At 43.0% G+C, this 17057-nt stretch overlaps 1 protein-coding gene across 1 annotated transcript in view; it reads left to right on the plus strand.

Moving 5' to 3' along the window:
• HMGA2 (high mobility group AT-hook 2) overlaps positions 1 to 17057 on the plus strand; it is a 111089-nt gene that overhangs the window by 41881 nt on the left and 52151 nt on the right. The gene's annotated exons all lie outside the window — the stretch shown is intronic.

A 17057-nucleotide genomic window follows, 5' to 3' on the forward strand; every position in this document is an offset into this window, starting at 1 on the left:
GGAGATGTTTTTTCACACAACACATTTTGAAAACAGGATGCTGAAGCAACTGAAAGTTTTTATGTGAATTCAAAGATTAATTGGATAGATGCAAAGAAAGTGATTTCATCCAGGGCATTTCCATACCACAGCTTAGGTTCAGGATGTCCCAGAGCCATAAACCATTGAAAAGTGAGGCAGCACTACGGGAAATATCATTATGTGCTTGTTGTACTCCTACTATTTTCTGTAAGTGTTTCTCCTTGGTGTCTGTTTCAGAAGAGTTGTTGGGCTTCATGGCCTACCTGGCATGTCTGTTCTGATGTTTTTAGGGAAGAGGTAGCAGAGAAAAGATTATCATTCAGGATCTGAATAACAGTGCAGAGGTTTTGCTAATAACGTGATATGAGTAACCAAATAAACAAGTCATTAGTGTAATTAAGATTGGAGGATTAACCGTACCATATCACCAGCAACTTGTTTTCATTATGAAGGCTTATTCAGTGCTGTTCCAACTGTTTGGAAACTCATGGAGGTCTCAGAGCTCCCAGGGGCCAGGCAGTCAGCGAAATCCTGCAAGCACGGTGAATTCAAATGGGCAATAAGCAAAATAAGCGGGATTGGGTCACTTATCCCTCTTACCCCCCGTGACAGTGTTCATTTAGGTCACACGGAAAGCGAATTTCTCCTTTTGCAGGTGTCACAAAATTAGCTCATGACAAACTTCATACAGGATTTCATTAAGTATTACTTTTGAGTTGTAATTTTATTGGACAGTCAGTTGACTCATTTTTGACACTATTTCAGAGCTGGAAATTGGGAATTAATCCTACTGTGTAATTTGTAGTAAAAATCTGTATTCATTTGCTTTGCAAATATGTATTTATTTGAACAAGATGCTGCAGCAAAATATACCTGTGGTAGGCACAGGACACAGTGCTCGTGGTGGGAGGCAATTTACTATAATTCAGCCCCAGCTGGTGACATCTGCTCTTATGTCATTTGGGGCCTTTCTTGAGCAGGGAGGTTTGTGCCAAACTACGTGTTCACTTGTTTGTTTTATGAGGTGAGAATAAGAGGATGCTAAAGATCATTTCTGCTCATAATATGTGCTAAGACCTTGTGCTCTCGAGGTGAAATGGATTAACATACTGTCTCTGTTAGTTAAAATTCCCATGGAGTTCTTCAATCTTGATATAAAAAAAAGTAATTTAATAGAAGAATGGAGCTAATTTAGGCCTTTTTAGGCCTTCATGTTGTGTAGATATATAATTTAGTATGGCCTGAATTACACTTACAAGGTAAAAGTGAATTAAGAGTACAATAAAATTAAATATTTTATTTAAAAGTACCTTATATTTTTGTAATTTCTATTTAAGTAGGCCAACAGAGTATAGAGCAGATGGAGACAGTCAAGACTTTCTAAGTACTGTCAAATGTAAATGTCTTGTGGTAATGTAGAAATAGTTCCTTGAAGTTCTTCTCTGCCCCTTACTTCTTCTGTAACATCAAAAGCTCTCTCAATCAAAAACTGCATATGTGATTTTGAAAAGTGCCTCAGTGCTTCCTGTATATAATTTCTGTAGTTGTACGGAAGTTTTGCTAAAAGAGAACATGTACACCAGGCTTCATGAGATTGGCCGAGAATCATGAGCAACTTGAAAGAGCAGCAGCTTTTATATTTGCCTTCAGGATTTTGAGCTTTTCCATTAAAACGCCTTAATGATGATGTATTTTAATATTCTTATATTTGCATTTGGCTTCAGCATCTGAGATTTTAAGAAAGAAGTTCACCTAGTATCCCAGGACCCATTATGGAGCTTAGCGTGCAAGTCTTTCAAGGTAGCAGCTCCCAACTGTTTTCCTGCCAGTCACCACTGCCATCCTCTGTGTTCACCTGTTTCTGTCACCTGTGTCAGTGGTCCCAGGAGCCCAGCTTTCTCCTCTCCCTGCCTCTTCCCTGTCCAATCAAAGTGACAGAGATCTCAGCCTGATCATAATGCCTAAGCAAGTGAGTCTGGGCTCCACGCCATGTCTCACCTCTGTTGTTGCCACACCTCACGCATCAGGAATGCTGCATTTCAGTGTCAGAACAACAACAACAAAAAATCTCCTTCTAAATGCAACGCACAACCCGAAGTGGTGGTTGCTTTCTTTGTATGCTTTGTGCAGCCCCCAGGCTTGGAAGGCTTCGATCCAGACTGCTTCACTCACTGGCAGCAGTGATTGTTTTGACTGGCATAAACCAGGGCACTGATACGCATATCCAAGCCCACAAGGACTCCTTCAGGGAGCAGAAGTGGCAAGGTAGATATCAGAAAAGTCTTTCCCATTCTGCTAGAATGACCTGTACACAGAAATCTCTCCAGAAGGGTTTTTTGACCCCTACTACATGCTCAGCAGGCTGCACTGCAGACTGCAGCAATTCCAAATAAGCCATTTCAGCCCAGCATACGAATTACTTACTTGACTGCTTTGGTATGTTGTATAAAATATGTATTTAGGGCAGAGATTTTTTAAAAACATATCTCTGCAGAGTTTAAAGAAAACTGCTTCTTCGTAGCTGTGCAAGTCTGCCCCTTAAAGATGGAGGACCACGTCCTGCTGCGAATGGAGCCATGTTAAAAGGTGACCAGTAGGGTGAGAGGCATAACAGAACACCAGTTCTGTCCCTCCTCATTTATTAGGAAAAATGTAGCAATACAGAGCTACAGAAAGATTTCTCATTACAGAGGTGGTACTGCTTTTTTTCAGTACTCTCCAACAAATTTGCTGGTACATTACTGGTTACTAACACAAGCAGTAAAAATATCTGAAAAGCACCAAGTTCCACCAGCCAGCTATATTATTTCTTCTTCTTTATGGTGTTTTTTAGTCACTAGTTTGCAGACACGGCTAACAGACCGAGCAAATCCAGGAAAGCCTGGTTGCCACAGGCTAAGAGCAAGAGATACTTTGTTTTCTGAGGACAAACAGGACAGGGATGCATGGATGTGGTGTACCCTTTGCAGCTGATGTCCCAGTGGTATGTACACTGGTGAGGCAGGATGTAGATGAGGTAGATGATGGAGTAGGCGCAGTGCTGGTGTGTCTGCCAAGCAGTGTGTCTCCTGAGACGAGATGAGGTGATGTAAAACAGGAAAACTCCATCCATGGTGAAGTTCATTGCAACAAGGAGTTTGATTGTGTGTCACAGATCATCGCTCCCAACATTTTGCTCCCTAGGGCTGGTGCTGTGCTGTGGTGGCAGTGATGCATGGAGAAAGCTGAATTTGAGCAGCCTGTTGCTTATAGCAAGGCTAGGCATGCTTCATTTTAATCACTGGCTGGTAAAGTGCCCATGCATGGGCTGAGCATCTTGGATACCTGCTTGCCATTTTGCCCACACTGTGAATTTTCACTAATGTCAGTGTAATTCAGCATGAAACAATTATTCTTGTGCCAATTTCTACAGTGTCAAGCATCATGTGAATTCTCTCTAGAAGGCATGCTGTCCAAGCAGAGGAAGAGACATCCAGATCCTTATGCATGTGGAATATGTACCTGCTAAGCTGCCTTTTTATGACTGAGCATGTTGGTCATTACTCTTTTATTTTCCCAATCAGACTGGCTTACTAGGAGATCAGTTGCCTGCCAGCGTTTCTTTGTGGAAATGGAAGATATACGCTAAAAAGCATCCAGACATGGTAACCTCATTTTTTAAAACATTAGTAAGATTTTAAAGAGCCAAACCAATTATTTTTGAAATATGGTAAAAATCGTTTGCTCCCTGGCTAACAGCTGTGCATGCCAAGTTCTGCTCAGTGAGCCAGTTTTACAGCCAGCTGTAAACTTTCGAATTTAAGGGTTTATGATGGAAACTGCAACTCTTGCCTTCACCAAAGCTGTGCAGACACCCCACGGTAATATTGATTTAATTACATGCTGCATAGTTATTACTGGTAACAAAAGCAAAGGGCACACAGCATTTTAGCGTCACACACAGTGCTTTTATTTGGGATACTTGGCAGGTGAAAATCTGAAGGGCAGAGCTAGAACTGGAGGCTCTAAGCTGTTTGAAATCACTCCTTGCAGCACTGGTTTGTGAAGTGATTTATTTGAGCTGCAGCCTATAGACCATACATCACCTTCCTGGTTGGCTTTGTTGGCACCTTGTCACATTCTTGTGGGCTTGAGGAATTCATTGTTCTTGTTTGAACTGATAAGAACAAAAAAGGATTTTCTGCCTGAGACCTTGGGAAAGGCAGAGGGGGAGGAATGTTGACATGAAACAGCAGGGCTGCACTTTCCCAAGCCTTTCAGCCAGCGCAGCAGCCTGCATTCTTCAATTGCTGGGGAGCCCGGGCTGGAGGTGTGCTGATTGCCCCTTTATTTGCTGCTGCCCAACAGCAGGGCCCAGGGAGGTGGTGGGAAGAGGAGTGAGCAGGGCAATGGATGCTCCCAGAAACCAGGACAGGATTGCTCTGAAGGGAATCTCACAAAGTATCAGGCTGCAGTCACTGTGAGGGGTGTGAGACGTGGAGTGTTGGCTGGGTTTGGGCCAGTCCTCTGAAAGTCACCGCGTTGCACGTGTGCTTTTGGGGAGAGGAGCTGCACCGATCCTGCTTCCTCCACTGAGTCCTTGAATGCTCAAGGGAGGCAGCCCACAGCTCCTGGCTCAGCAGGCTGATGAACTTGGATTGGATAACGGATATTGACAGCACTGCTTTGCCTCTTACAGACTTGGTAGTAAGTGCTTTTGTAGACATGGCATTGCATCGCTATCCTGGGGATCAAAACTCCTTTTTTTTTTCTCATCCTTCCTCAATGTTACAAAAAAGATGCACTTTCTTGTTCCTCCTGAAACCACAGAAGGTTACTGCAGGTGCTTGAAGGCTCATGAAAACGTGCCAGTTCGAACCATCTTGATGAACTGTGAGCTACAAAAAGTACCAATTAAAAACAGATTTTTTCCTCTGAGAACATAAAAGACAACCATCTGCACCAAGGTTTTGCACCTGCTCTGTGCACAGAAAAGTGTTTTGCTCATCCAGTGCCTTCCAGCATGCCTTCTCCTGGGGAAAGGAGATCACTGCCTCCTCAATCTCTTGATTTCAGAGGATATCAGAAAGCCCTAACAGAGGCTGTTATTTAAATAATACCAGCTTAATTTTATAATTAAAAAAAAATAAAAAATACAAAAAAGCTTTTTTACCTTTCCAAGCAGTGCCAGACTTAAATTTCAAAATACTGATGACAAATAAATAGGCTTGTATCATTTCTAAATTCGAACAGAAATACGGTATCGCTGGCTGCAAGAGAAGGGTGTAAAGTCAAGGTATGGCAAAGGGTCTGATTAAAAAAAATAACAACAAACCACTCAATTTTTGATTTTATGGTTACTTTTGTACCAGTTGGACTACGGATCTATCTACAGGCTTCTCGATGTCTACAAGACCATGTAGTAGCATGACCCATAGGTACAACATCCCACTGGCAGTACAGCTCAGGCTGACAGAGGAAGCAGTGTTTTCCCTCTCCTTCGCGTTGTTGCCCAGTGGTGAGGAAGGCTGGAGACCATTACACAGGACAAAGCTCTGTCTCAGACTCTTTTTATTCACGCTTTGTCCTGCAGGGTCATGTGCCCACAAGATGCAGAAAGAATACTTGGTTATTTGAGTGAAAAAGGAATTGCACTCACGTGCATAGTTGAGATGAAAAAGCATAGGGCTACTTCGGACAGGATATGGTGACGTGAGAGGAGGAAACAGCAGAATCTCATCTGTACCACTGTGAAGGTCTGTCCTGATGGAATTCTTGCTCATTTCTGTTGTCTCAACATTTTTACAGAAAAGTTTTTTAATAGGTCCTGCCCTGGAAATATACTGGGCTACCAAGGCAGGAATGAAGGGGAAGAGAATAGGAAGAATAAAGACAAGCTCTTCCTTTGGACCCAGTGGCCAGCATCTGTGTGGGTTGCTGCACCACAGGACTCAAGCTTGCCTGAACTCCCCAGCCCTACCAACACCCAGACAGCAAAAAGGCAACCCAGTCTGGGTCCTGCCAGTGCCAGCAAGGCTCTTACCAGAAAAAGCAAGTTATGGTTGAAACCATCTGCTGTCACAGGGTGTCAAGGGGTGGCTCCTTGGGTCCAAGGGGGCCATGGGGAGCACTAGCCTATAAACCCTAGCGTGGGTTCCCCACTAGCAAGGGATGGTGTTGGAGGGGTGAGGCATTGGGCAGGGAGGAAGGAGCAGGCAGTATCAAGAGGTCAGTGTGGGTAGAAAACAAACATCTATTTTATTAGCAGATGTGACACAGGAAAAGCTTCCCACTTGTAAAGGCTTTCTTCTAGGGAGCCAGATCAGTTCCTAGGGCTTGGGAGAGGTAAGACCATCCTCCACCTGTTGCTTAGACTATCTAATAATAAAATATATCTGTAATTTAATTCCTGGCAATAAAATCTGTGATTTAGCAATCTGTGACTTTTCTTGCTTAAGAGGGGTTCCCATTTTGGCTTTTTTACTACTAGTAGTGGCGATTGAGACTATATACAAGTCATATATACAATACATACATGTACAAGGTGTAAAAGCTGAAGTGGACATGTCTGTGTGTGTGCATGTGGATATACGTAAGCCTGTATGTGAAGCATCCTGTATGCAGGGCAAAGTTTGAGACAAGCTGCTCGTTTCTTTTCAGTAGGTATTGGTTTGTCTAATGAAAGAGTCTCCTGCCTGTAAAATTTGCCTTTGCTTGCAACCTGAATTAGTCAAATTTGCAGTGACAAATTTTCCATTTCAAACAGTTTGTAAGGTAGATGCTATTCTCTTGGCAGCATGGTGTCTTCTTGGTATCAACTGAACAGGTATAAGCACCTTGAGTGAAGGCTGCCAGAGTATCAGTTGCTAATCTGGAGGCAGGTGGAGTTTATGGTACAAATGCCCCCTGCAATGCTTAGTTTACAATGCAAAGTGCTGCAAGGATCTGACCTCAGATCCTTACTCACATGAGTAATCCTACTGAGTTGAGGGCTGCTGGTGCAGGCACTGCCTCTGCGGGTATTTTTAATGAGTCTCTTTTCAGATGATCCCACCTTGTCATCTGTTTCTCCAAGTCCAGCTCCTGACATTCACATTGGTGCTTGCCAACTTTGAGCTTTGCCTTTGCTGGTTCTTGGAAGCTGCCCTGCTTTCCAGGGCTGAGCTCACTGACAGTGTATCACTGCTCTCTGCTGGAGAAGCACTGAGCTGGGCCAGGCCTCTCCGGGTCCCCAGCTGTTTGTCAGGAATGCAGGTGTGATGGTCAAACTGATAACCTCTGAGCCTTCAAGAGCAAACTCTCCACGTACAGTGTATTCCTCCTCACCATGCAGCACGATTTAGGGTCTTTGTTGTGCAGGCTGCAGGCAAGAGTTGTCAGAAAGAAAATGAGAGAGAGAAATACAATGATGCTGGCAGAACATAAACATCTGTGGTCACGTGGATTTGCTCTTTGGTAGTGCAGGATGACAGACATTAGAGTCATTTTTACAGGTTTCTGCACTTGTCTGGAGTCCTGATTGCATTTGCAGCCATCTAATGTTCCATCTGCAAAATGTTTCTTCTGGTCAGATGCAATGTCTATTTATGAGTGTACTGTTTTTCTATGCAGGAGGCATAGGAAATATGAGGTCCTAAGAGTTCATGTTGAAAGATGCTCATTCCGGTCATCTTGATTAGATTTTGGTAGTAGCAGAAGGTAATCTGGCTGTTGTATTGAGTCATTTTTCAAAGACACGGGCAAATGATCAGATCTTCCCTGCAAAATGAGAATTATTTTAAATAGTTTCTCCCATATACCCTCCCCATATCATGTACAAGCATACATGATACATCTTCTAATTTCACATACTTCTGTAGGTCTGGCATCTTTTTTTGCATGAAAACAACGCAAACATAAATCATAAAAAGGCAGCTTTACAGCAGCTTTAAAGTGCTATTATATTCTGCAGCATTCCAAGTGAATTATTGCTGTGCTGTCAAAGAAAACAAAAACATTTGGGAAGGACTGTTTATTTTACAGTGGTTGACCAAAAGTATGCAAGTGGTTATAAAAAATGTAGACAGCTAACGATGGGAGGTGCCATTGCTCATTCTGTAACCCGTTCACAAACCTTTAACACTGATTTGAGATCACTAGAGATAGAGCCAGGCACTCCCACAGGAAAGCACACACTTCCAAATCACTCAAGCTATAAACAAACAAAACACACCGTTCCCCCCTCCCTCCCTCCACCCTGAGCCTTCTTCCCCACCCACCCACCCACATAGCCAGCCAAGAAGCATGGGATTTCTCTATGTGTAGTATTCAACCTATTCAATCAACTGCTTCTTTGAGCTGTTTTCTGCTACCACAAGGTGTAACTTACAAAGCTGTGTATTTAAATCTAACTTGTCTTTCTAATAAACATTTTTATCAAGACTGTAACATTTTAGGTGCTATAGGGGGCCATGTCCTATCGTCAGACTCCCTTTGTTTTGAGCTCCCCACCAAAATCGTTGCATGGAAGTTGAAGGTGGGTTGGAGTCTGTATGCTAATATGTTTGTTAGCATCTTGAATGCTGTGTGGAATTTCTTGCCTTCTCATCCTACAATGGAAGTAGTAGAACAGAAGAAGGTTCAAAGGGTGATCAATGAGGCTGACATATGAGTGGCTAGCCTGTGAAGAATGACTGAGTAAGCTGTGATTCTTCAGCCTAGTAATTTAGGATAGTATACCAAATCATGAGGGACATGGAGAACTGGTGGGAATTGACTGGTGACTAGCTTTTCTAAGACAACAGCGAGTGGAATTAACTAAAATCAACAGGAGCTTATTTCAAAACAAAGGAAGAAAGATGGTTCTTCACAGAGCACTCAGCATCTGCTGTCCTTCTTACAATAGTAACACCATCAGGAGTTAATTCTTGGATATGCTGAACACCTTATGCTGAGCATCCTTGCTTTGCCATAGCTTCTTATATGCAGGGATAAGCACCAAACAGGATCAGTTTCCAATTACAGGATAATGAAGGCTCAGTCTTCAGCTTTATGTTGACTTAATTGGAAATCTGCCTGCATAGGACACCAGTCCTATGACAGCTTAAATCCTTTGTTTAGGATGCTCATGAGCTAAGTGCTGCCCTTGACATGCTGAAATACACCTTACAGGTGCCATCTTTTAATAACTTCCAAGCCAGAGTAAAGAAGGACCATAAATTTCTTCCATGAATCTAAGCGTCAAACTGCTGGTGTTTATCAAAATAGGTGTCATACAACCTCATGCTGTACATGAGCACGTTTAGTCTGACTTGAATATAAGTACCTCTATCAGGCTGATACACAGCCCACCAAAGTCAGTGGAAAGTTGGCTTTAATGAGAATTAAAGGATCAAGACCTTGCAGCCACCATGATCTGAGTGGTCTCTCAACACACTGACACCAAATTTAGTACTTCAAGAGAGCACGTCTTCCTAGGAGACCTGTATCTGTTGTCACTGCCCAGTATGAAGCACTTGACCCAAACACCATCCATTCCTGCTCCATCCCTTCTGAATGAAAGCAACCGCCAGAGGCACCAGTGCTTTTACAAAGAAATAGCAATTGTGATTTTTATCAAATGAGCTCATTTCTTGTGGAAAATCCACCTGTGATTTGGGAATGATCTTTTATTTCCTTGTTCTGTGGAGTCCCTGGATTAACCATCTTGCTTTGGCTGGTCACAGTGTGAAAGTTGGTTGTGTGTGGGGGGGAATCCTTAACAGATCGTGAAGCAATATTTCAGTTAAGAAGCAAAATGGTAATAATATAATGATTATGATTAATAATATTATGCTTATGATTATTATAATTTAATTATAATAATCATAAACATAATAATAGTAATTTATTGAGGGAAAAAAACCTGCCTGCAAGACCTCATTATCATTGCAAAGTGGTGGAAAGATCTGTCTTAGTCTGGGTCAGTCAATATCCTGCAGGAAAAAAAAAAAAAGAAAAAGAAAAAGAAAAAGAAAGAGAAAACCGCTGAGGAATTCAGTCCACCCACTGCTGTACTCTGTACACACCGAAACGCGTGCACATGCTCCCTGCGGTTGTTAATGAAGATCTGTTGATGAAGGAAGTATGTTAATCCCAGTGAACCTGCCTTTCAAAAATGTGCTGGGATTACTGAGTCACTGCTGTTTACACATTTTCCTTCCCTGTAGGTGCACACCCTTTCCCATGTGTTCCTGCAGCGTGTATGAATCGGTCTGAGGAGTCCTCCAGCTAAGCCCCTTTATACGGAATTTCATTAGAAAGACGAAATGGAGAGTGTCCCTGAGCTGCTTAACAGCTGATCGGTGCTTTTGCCCTCTATTTACTACCCTCGTGCATCGACACTGCCAGAGACTGTGCAGTATTACCTTGCATGGCTACGTAATTAAAGCTATCTGCCCTGACCAGAGGGAAATAAGCATGCAAAAAGCCTGCTGCTGTTTGCCAAAGCAACCTTAGTCAATGAGAGAGAGAGAGATGTTGTATGCTTGGTCTTTTTGCTGCTTGTATTAGAATCATGCACTGCTATTTCTGCTATTTCTGCCAGTTGGCATCCGTCCACCTTTTCTGTTCATGCTCAAGCCGCCAGGAACGCTACGGCGGGAGAGGAAGCCCCTTCTCATATGTTGCTGGCTGAGCTGCCAGTGCCTTGTGTTTGTAGTGGATCCAGCAACAAAACAAAACAAAACAAAACAACCCCATCAAATCAGCTGTGTTCGCTAACGAATAGGTCTGCGGAATAGGATTGGAGCAGCGTCCTGGAGCTCCCCTTCCTCTTCTGTCGCAGTAAAGGCGTTAGATTTATTTAATATCAAAAGCCAAAGTAGGCACATGCTTCTCTAAAATTGAATAGCTACTTGTTTAGAAAAATAAAAATAAAAATCCTGAGTCACTTACTACTCTACAAAGGTAGATGGAAGTGAATGAACTTGGCCTGAGCTGATCAAGTTGATTAGATGGTTTAACTGAGCTCTGATTTGGCAAAAAATGTAGAAGTCTCTTCTGACCAGGAAGTGGTAAAAGCTGCATATAAACAGCATGTAATGAGAGAATCTGAGTCATTAACGTACTTACATGTGCAGACCGGGTATACGCTTACATGTCTCATGCCCAAGTTACAGCCACAACAGAAATATTTTATGGGGACTGAGTAATAGTTGGGAGAGACAGAAGGAGTAGGGAAGCAAGAAAAAAAGCCAAGTAATTGAAAACATCCTCTGGGGAAGTAGCCTACAAATGGTATTTGGGATACTGAATGTGAGCTGGCAGTACAAATACAACTTTTCCTGAAAAAATGTTTGTCGAGGTAATTGTCATTTCAGGATTGCTTAATTTGAAAGGATAAGCTTGCTGACAGAAACAGACTTATCCCAGTCATCCCCTGTTGGAACAGTATGTACTGAAGCTGGGGCTGAATCCTCCTCTTGGTGTCTCACTGAGAAATTATCTTTTAGTTTTTCTTCCACCCACTCATTCTGAACTGCTTACTTAGACGATCACCATTGGAGTCAAGTTGTACCCAAGGTGCTGTGTCCTGTATTAACCTTTGTGGTACCATTTACTAGTTTTAATTCAAAGACTCAGATCAGTCTGTTTGCTAGAGCAACTTGCTATCAAGAATGAGGGAAGGGGCTGTTTCTGGCATGAATAGTACAGTCTTGTTACACACAGACACTTCTACTTCCAAAATTTATTGGTGTCTACAATTACCACTTTCCCCTGTTAAGATAGAGGTAGGAATGATTTATTCAGCTTTCTGAAATTTGTAAGGTAGGAGAATGTAATGTAATTAGGACAAGTTAATCATTTATTTGAAATGGAGTGGCCCACATTTTAAATAGTCTCTTTTTCTTCAGAGTTAACTGGTAGTTTTATTCTCAGTGCTCTGGAAGTCTGACTGGGGACATACTTTTTACAAGAGTGAATCACTGCAAATTGAATACCTTATATGTATAGCACATTTCTGATGTGTAGACCTCGGGGGAATTGTATAAAGGAGAATGCCATTGTCCCATTTAGGAAATTAGGCAGCAGAAAGTGCATTAGTGGTGTATTCCAACTCTTCATTCCCTGCATGATAGTCTGTGCTTCTTCTTTTATCCATAAGTGTGTTCCAGGAGTTTAAATTATATTATAAATTACCTAGTATATTTTTCTACCGGTTGCAAGAAAAATATTTTGGAAAGTTCTATCTGTCAGCTGGGAGAAAGGCTTATTGTGAAGGCATTTCAGAAATTGACATTGTTTTTTTCTCAGAGTCTATCCTTTCTCTTAAATGGAAACTTGCCAGCAGCATCCACCTCTACTCCATACTAAGGAATACTTTGAAAATGGAAAATGTAGTCAATGACCTGCTCATGTTACAAAATAGGGCAGGGGTTGACCCTGGGCTTTTTGTGTGTCTCTTTTCTGCAAAAAAATTCATTCTCTTTTCTGCAAAGCAAATCAGAGCTGTAACAGCAATCGTGTGTTATTTCGTAGAGAAAGCTCCTAAAAAAAGTGGGACCTAGATCAGTGCTGCTTGTTGGTTGACCTGCGGCAGCCAGCCACGTGTGTGTCACCAGCCTGCTGCAAATGGAAGGCAAAAGGTATCACTTCAGCTGCTCCTCGTGGGTGAGCGTGGTCAGCAGCTTTACTGTGTGCCTGTGATTTCTATTTTGCACTGACCCAGAGGCAGCCACATGGTAGTAAAAATCTACCAGAGAGACATTTAGCAGAGAACGTTTTAAGACGCGACTTATATAAAAACAGGCCTAGTAAAAATTAGATTAATTCCACGTAACTTGGGGGAAATCTGGCCAAGCTTTTCATTTTAGCATTAGCCCCATCCTTAGCTTAGCTGTAATGTCTCAGGAAGGTGGGCATTTGCTTCTGGGAAGTCTACAAGCCCCAGGTCCCCAGGCGTGGGAAAGTTACATGCACAGAACAAAGCACCAGGGCTCAGAGATTCCAGAGTTTAAAATCCTTCGGGGTGTTTTTCCTTCCTTGCTTTTCTGGACAATGAATAAACCTGGGAGAATAATATAAGTCTAGATTTACTGTACATGTTTTAAGTCTCATATTCTTTATGGCACAAGGTAAGCTGTAAAAGTTCAAGGTTTCAGCTCTCTGTAAATCTGTGTGGAGCCATCAAAGAGACTGGGACAATGCTTACATACAAGAATCAGGGCATAATTTGGAAGGAAAAAAAAAAAAAAAAGTAAAGCTAGTTCAATATTATCCAACTGTAACCTTTTCTCTACCTTAAAGACAAGACAAGCATCCAGGATTGGTAAAGCTTTTCTAGTGTCCAAACATTCATCTTTTTTTCAATCATTTAGAAGTAAGACAGTGTCCTAAGGCCAATTAGAAATTTTTTTAGCTGTGCATTAACAAAGGATCCTTTTACAACTCTCTGGACTGACTATCCAGTTTTGCTTATCTGTCTGGTGTTCTGGGCTGTCACAGCAGTTCTTCTTGGGAAGGGAAAGTATTTTCTTCAAGGTGGACAGTAATTTTTGTACAGGTAAAAAATACCAGCATACTATTTGAAAAGCATCTGAAAGGCAGGATTCTTTTATCTGAAGTCATTGCAGCTCTGCACGCAGGAGCTTATGTTTTTTCCATTATTTTGTTGTGACCAGGGGTACTCATGGTGTTATTTGTGCTATAGGTACTCAGTATCAGCTAGCTGTTGGATTCAGCTGATGATGGGTTGCAAGCGCTGTAAATTCACTGATAATGACTCACAAGTGTTGTACACTATTTTTTGTCCTTTGCTTGAAACTGTATTTCAAAACCTTGTATCATCATCCACCACTGCAGTCTCTGAGTGCCTTCTGCGTAAAATCAATGCCAGTAGCATAAACCCTAAGGAAAAGCACAGAGCTTCTCATTCCTGTCTGCAGCTGACATAGAAACCTTTACAGAAGGCAGGTGTTTATGGGCTCGGCTGTCCCAGGGCTGGTGGTCGGGCATCTCTAGTGCTGCTTTCAGTGTGCTTGCTGCTCCTGACAGCTCCCACCAGCCCCTACCTCAGCCCTCAGCAAGTGGGTGGTCAGCTCTCAGAAACGAAGGCAAATCTCCCATCTCTGCATGCTTTTTGAAACATCCAGAAGCCCAGATGCTTTAATTGCAGCAAGTCCCTTGCTTCATACGTGAAGTGCATTTTGCGTGCAAACTTGGCACACAAAACAGTGTTATGCATGCTATCCTCTTCTCTCTCCTGCTAAGTGAAACTGCATGGCCATTTCATGTTGCACCATCATTTTCACATCCCATTTCACGTTCCTCAAGATCCTCTCAGCTAATACCCCTTCTTCTCACCTTCCCATCCACCACAGGCTGGGTCCCAGGTGCTACAGCCTTGGGAAAGAGCTCATAGCTCTGTTGTGCAGGGGCCTCTGTCGCCAAAGAAACACGCCTGGCTGAAAGCAGCACTGCACTGACCTGCCTGTACAGGGAGGACCGATGAGAAGAGTTTCTGTGAATGGAGGGTGGGTGGGAGGATGGATGTGGTGGTCTGCCGGCCTGCAGTGCTGTGTGGGCAGCAGTGTCCAGCCAGCCCCATGCATGCCCCTTCCCCTCTCTTTGTCTCCATTTCAGCCTCCTACTCACTCCTTTTTTTGCATCCTGACCGACTCCGCCGCCCGTTTAGCCATCCCTGTGGTTACAGCTTTCTAACCATCTGCCCGCTTGCCTCCTCCTCGGAGAAGAAGGGAGGGAGCCAGCCCTGCCTCCCTGCTGACGCTCGCCCCGAAGGCCTTGGCTGGGGGACAGATGCTGCTGGCAGAGGCCTGGGAGGAACTCGCAGTGGTAGCAGAAGAGAAGAATTTGGCAGGGAGGTGAGCCACATGATTGTGATTCATACTGTACTCTCGAAATGCGGCAGGAGGGCTCGGGAAGGCGTCGGGTGCCAGCACCGAGAGCAGAGACACTCACGTTCAAACATCACGTTCTTTTTATAGTAAGGCATGCCTCATAGGAAAAATATTGAACTTGGCCTTCCAGGATGAAGAAAATAGGCCCGACTGTGATTTTACTGCTTGAGTCACTCACTTAATCAGTTACTGGTTGCATGTAGGAAGCCTTCTATTAGGCTGACTTGGAAAAATTGTTTTTAATTAATTAATAGTGACACTGAGCTGTTTTTTAATTTGCTCAAAACTGCTTTCATTTGTAGTTCTCCCTATGCAAAAACATTCTTAAGATACCATAATTCAGAAGACTAATCTCCCTAATTCTGTCATTCAATACAGCTGCCGTTTAGATAGGGTGCTTGTTTCAATCAGACGTGAGAAGTTTGCTGGGAAGGTGAACAAAGTTGTGCTGGACACATGGTGGCTTTGTGGGCCTGGTTCTACCTTTCCTGGAACCAGGTGGTCCCTTAGCCCTGGGTCATCCCATTCGCATACTTCGTATGGGCAAAGGGAGCAGAAGATGCCATTTAATACGCGAGGCAGCACAGGGTGGCAGTTCAGAGGCCATGTAACCAGTTTATCCCAGTCTGGCTGGAAAATCCTGGCTGCCCTTTTGTTGCAAATACCCAAGATAACAAGCTCAGCCCCTCAGCCTTGTTGTTACCCAGCTCTCCCGTGTTTCAGAGGTGGTCTGGATGCGTGATTTGGCCATGGACCACAAGTATTCATGGCCCAGCACACTTGCAAGGCCCAAAGACCTGTTGCTTCCTATGCACCATAAATCTACATCTATCACAATCAGAAATAACTGACTGAAATCAGAAAACGTAGAGGCTGTAGTAGATGGAAGTTCCTCTTCCTCAGTGACAGATCTGTATTGATGGCTGCAGTGCTCTACGGCCACAGACTTTTGTTATGTTCAAGCGCCATCAACTCAGTCCCTATTTCCTGCTGAAGGTGAGACAAGGCCCTGTATGAACGAGAGGTGAAATTACAGCTGAACTTTCTAATTGCTGTTAGCACAGGAGAACTTTTAAGGAATATAGCAAGACCTTTTGTGTTCAGAGCTACCTCTGCTCTGTCTTCACCAGTTTGCTTTATGGTAGGTTCACTTTTTTTTTTTTTCTCCTATGAAAAGCCACTAAATGTGTGCCTATATCTCTCATTATGTTTACAGAGGGTATTTGAAAAAAAAGGTCAGAAGTATTTTAATTATTGGGGAAAACAAACAAAACAAAACAACAATAACAACAAAAAACAGGTTCAGCTATCCAGAACTTCCAAAGTCTGTACAAAAATGTAAATGTTGGTGACTGCTCTTTCAGGCCTTGGGCTTAGACATGATGAATTATCACCCTCCAGATTTCAGTTTGGAAACAAGACCTGATCCTGCATAGATTTATTCATATCCCTCTGGGGCAAGTCAGAGGGGTAATCCCAGTATCTGCCCCCCAGCCTCGGCAGTGACCACTTCCCACTGCCCCCTGGTGGTACCAAGCCACTGAGCCTGGGTGGGACCACTGGCCACAGTAATGAAAGACGACCAAAAATGAAGTTTGGCTCTGTCAGGCTATCCTAAGAACAGATATGCTCCTTCATCTCATCCTCCTGTTTCATGGGGATAATAGAGAAGGAAAAATCTGATGCTTACAGTACAGGCTTCAAAAGTTCCAGGAGAGTTTTAGGAGGCGTGCCAGCATCTTTGGGGCCCTGAAGAGTCCCATTGTGAAGCTGCTCTGATATACCATGATTCTTAGGTGTCCTATGGATTTGGCACTACTGTTTTAATTTTTAAGTCTAAATTGAGAACCAGAGGGTGGCACACTAAGTGGTAACTAGAAGGCAATTACACATTGACTCTTTCTTTGTCCTCTGTAAACATTCTTACTTCTTATGTTTGTTGGACAAACATGCATTTGGCATAAATCAAAGAAACTGAACCAGCCCCGGATACCACGAGGCACAGAAATGCCTCAAAGCTGCCTTTCCACTTCTTTTCATCTGCACTGGACTCTGAATCTAGGCCAGTCAGTTATTTCTTGCTTCAGTCCTTGTTTCACTACAGGATTGAATGGCTTAGGACTTAGTGGTCATTTGCAGTGGTAAATAACTCTGCTTTTGATTGAAAGGAGAGTTCAAAAT

Source organism: Aythya fuligula, chromosome 1 (assembly GCF_009819795.1).
Source record: "Aythya fuligula isolate bAytFul2 chromosome 1, bAytFul2.pri, whole genome shotgun sequence".
Taxonomy (NCBI): Eukaryota; Metazoa; Chordata; class Aves; order Anseriformes; family Anatidae; genus Aythya; species Aythya fuligula.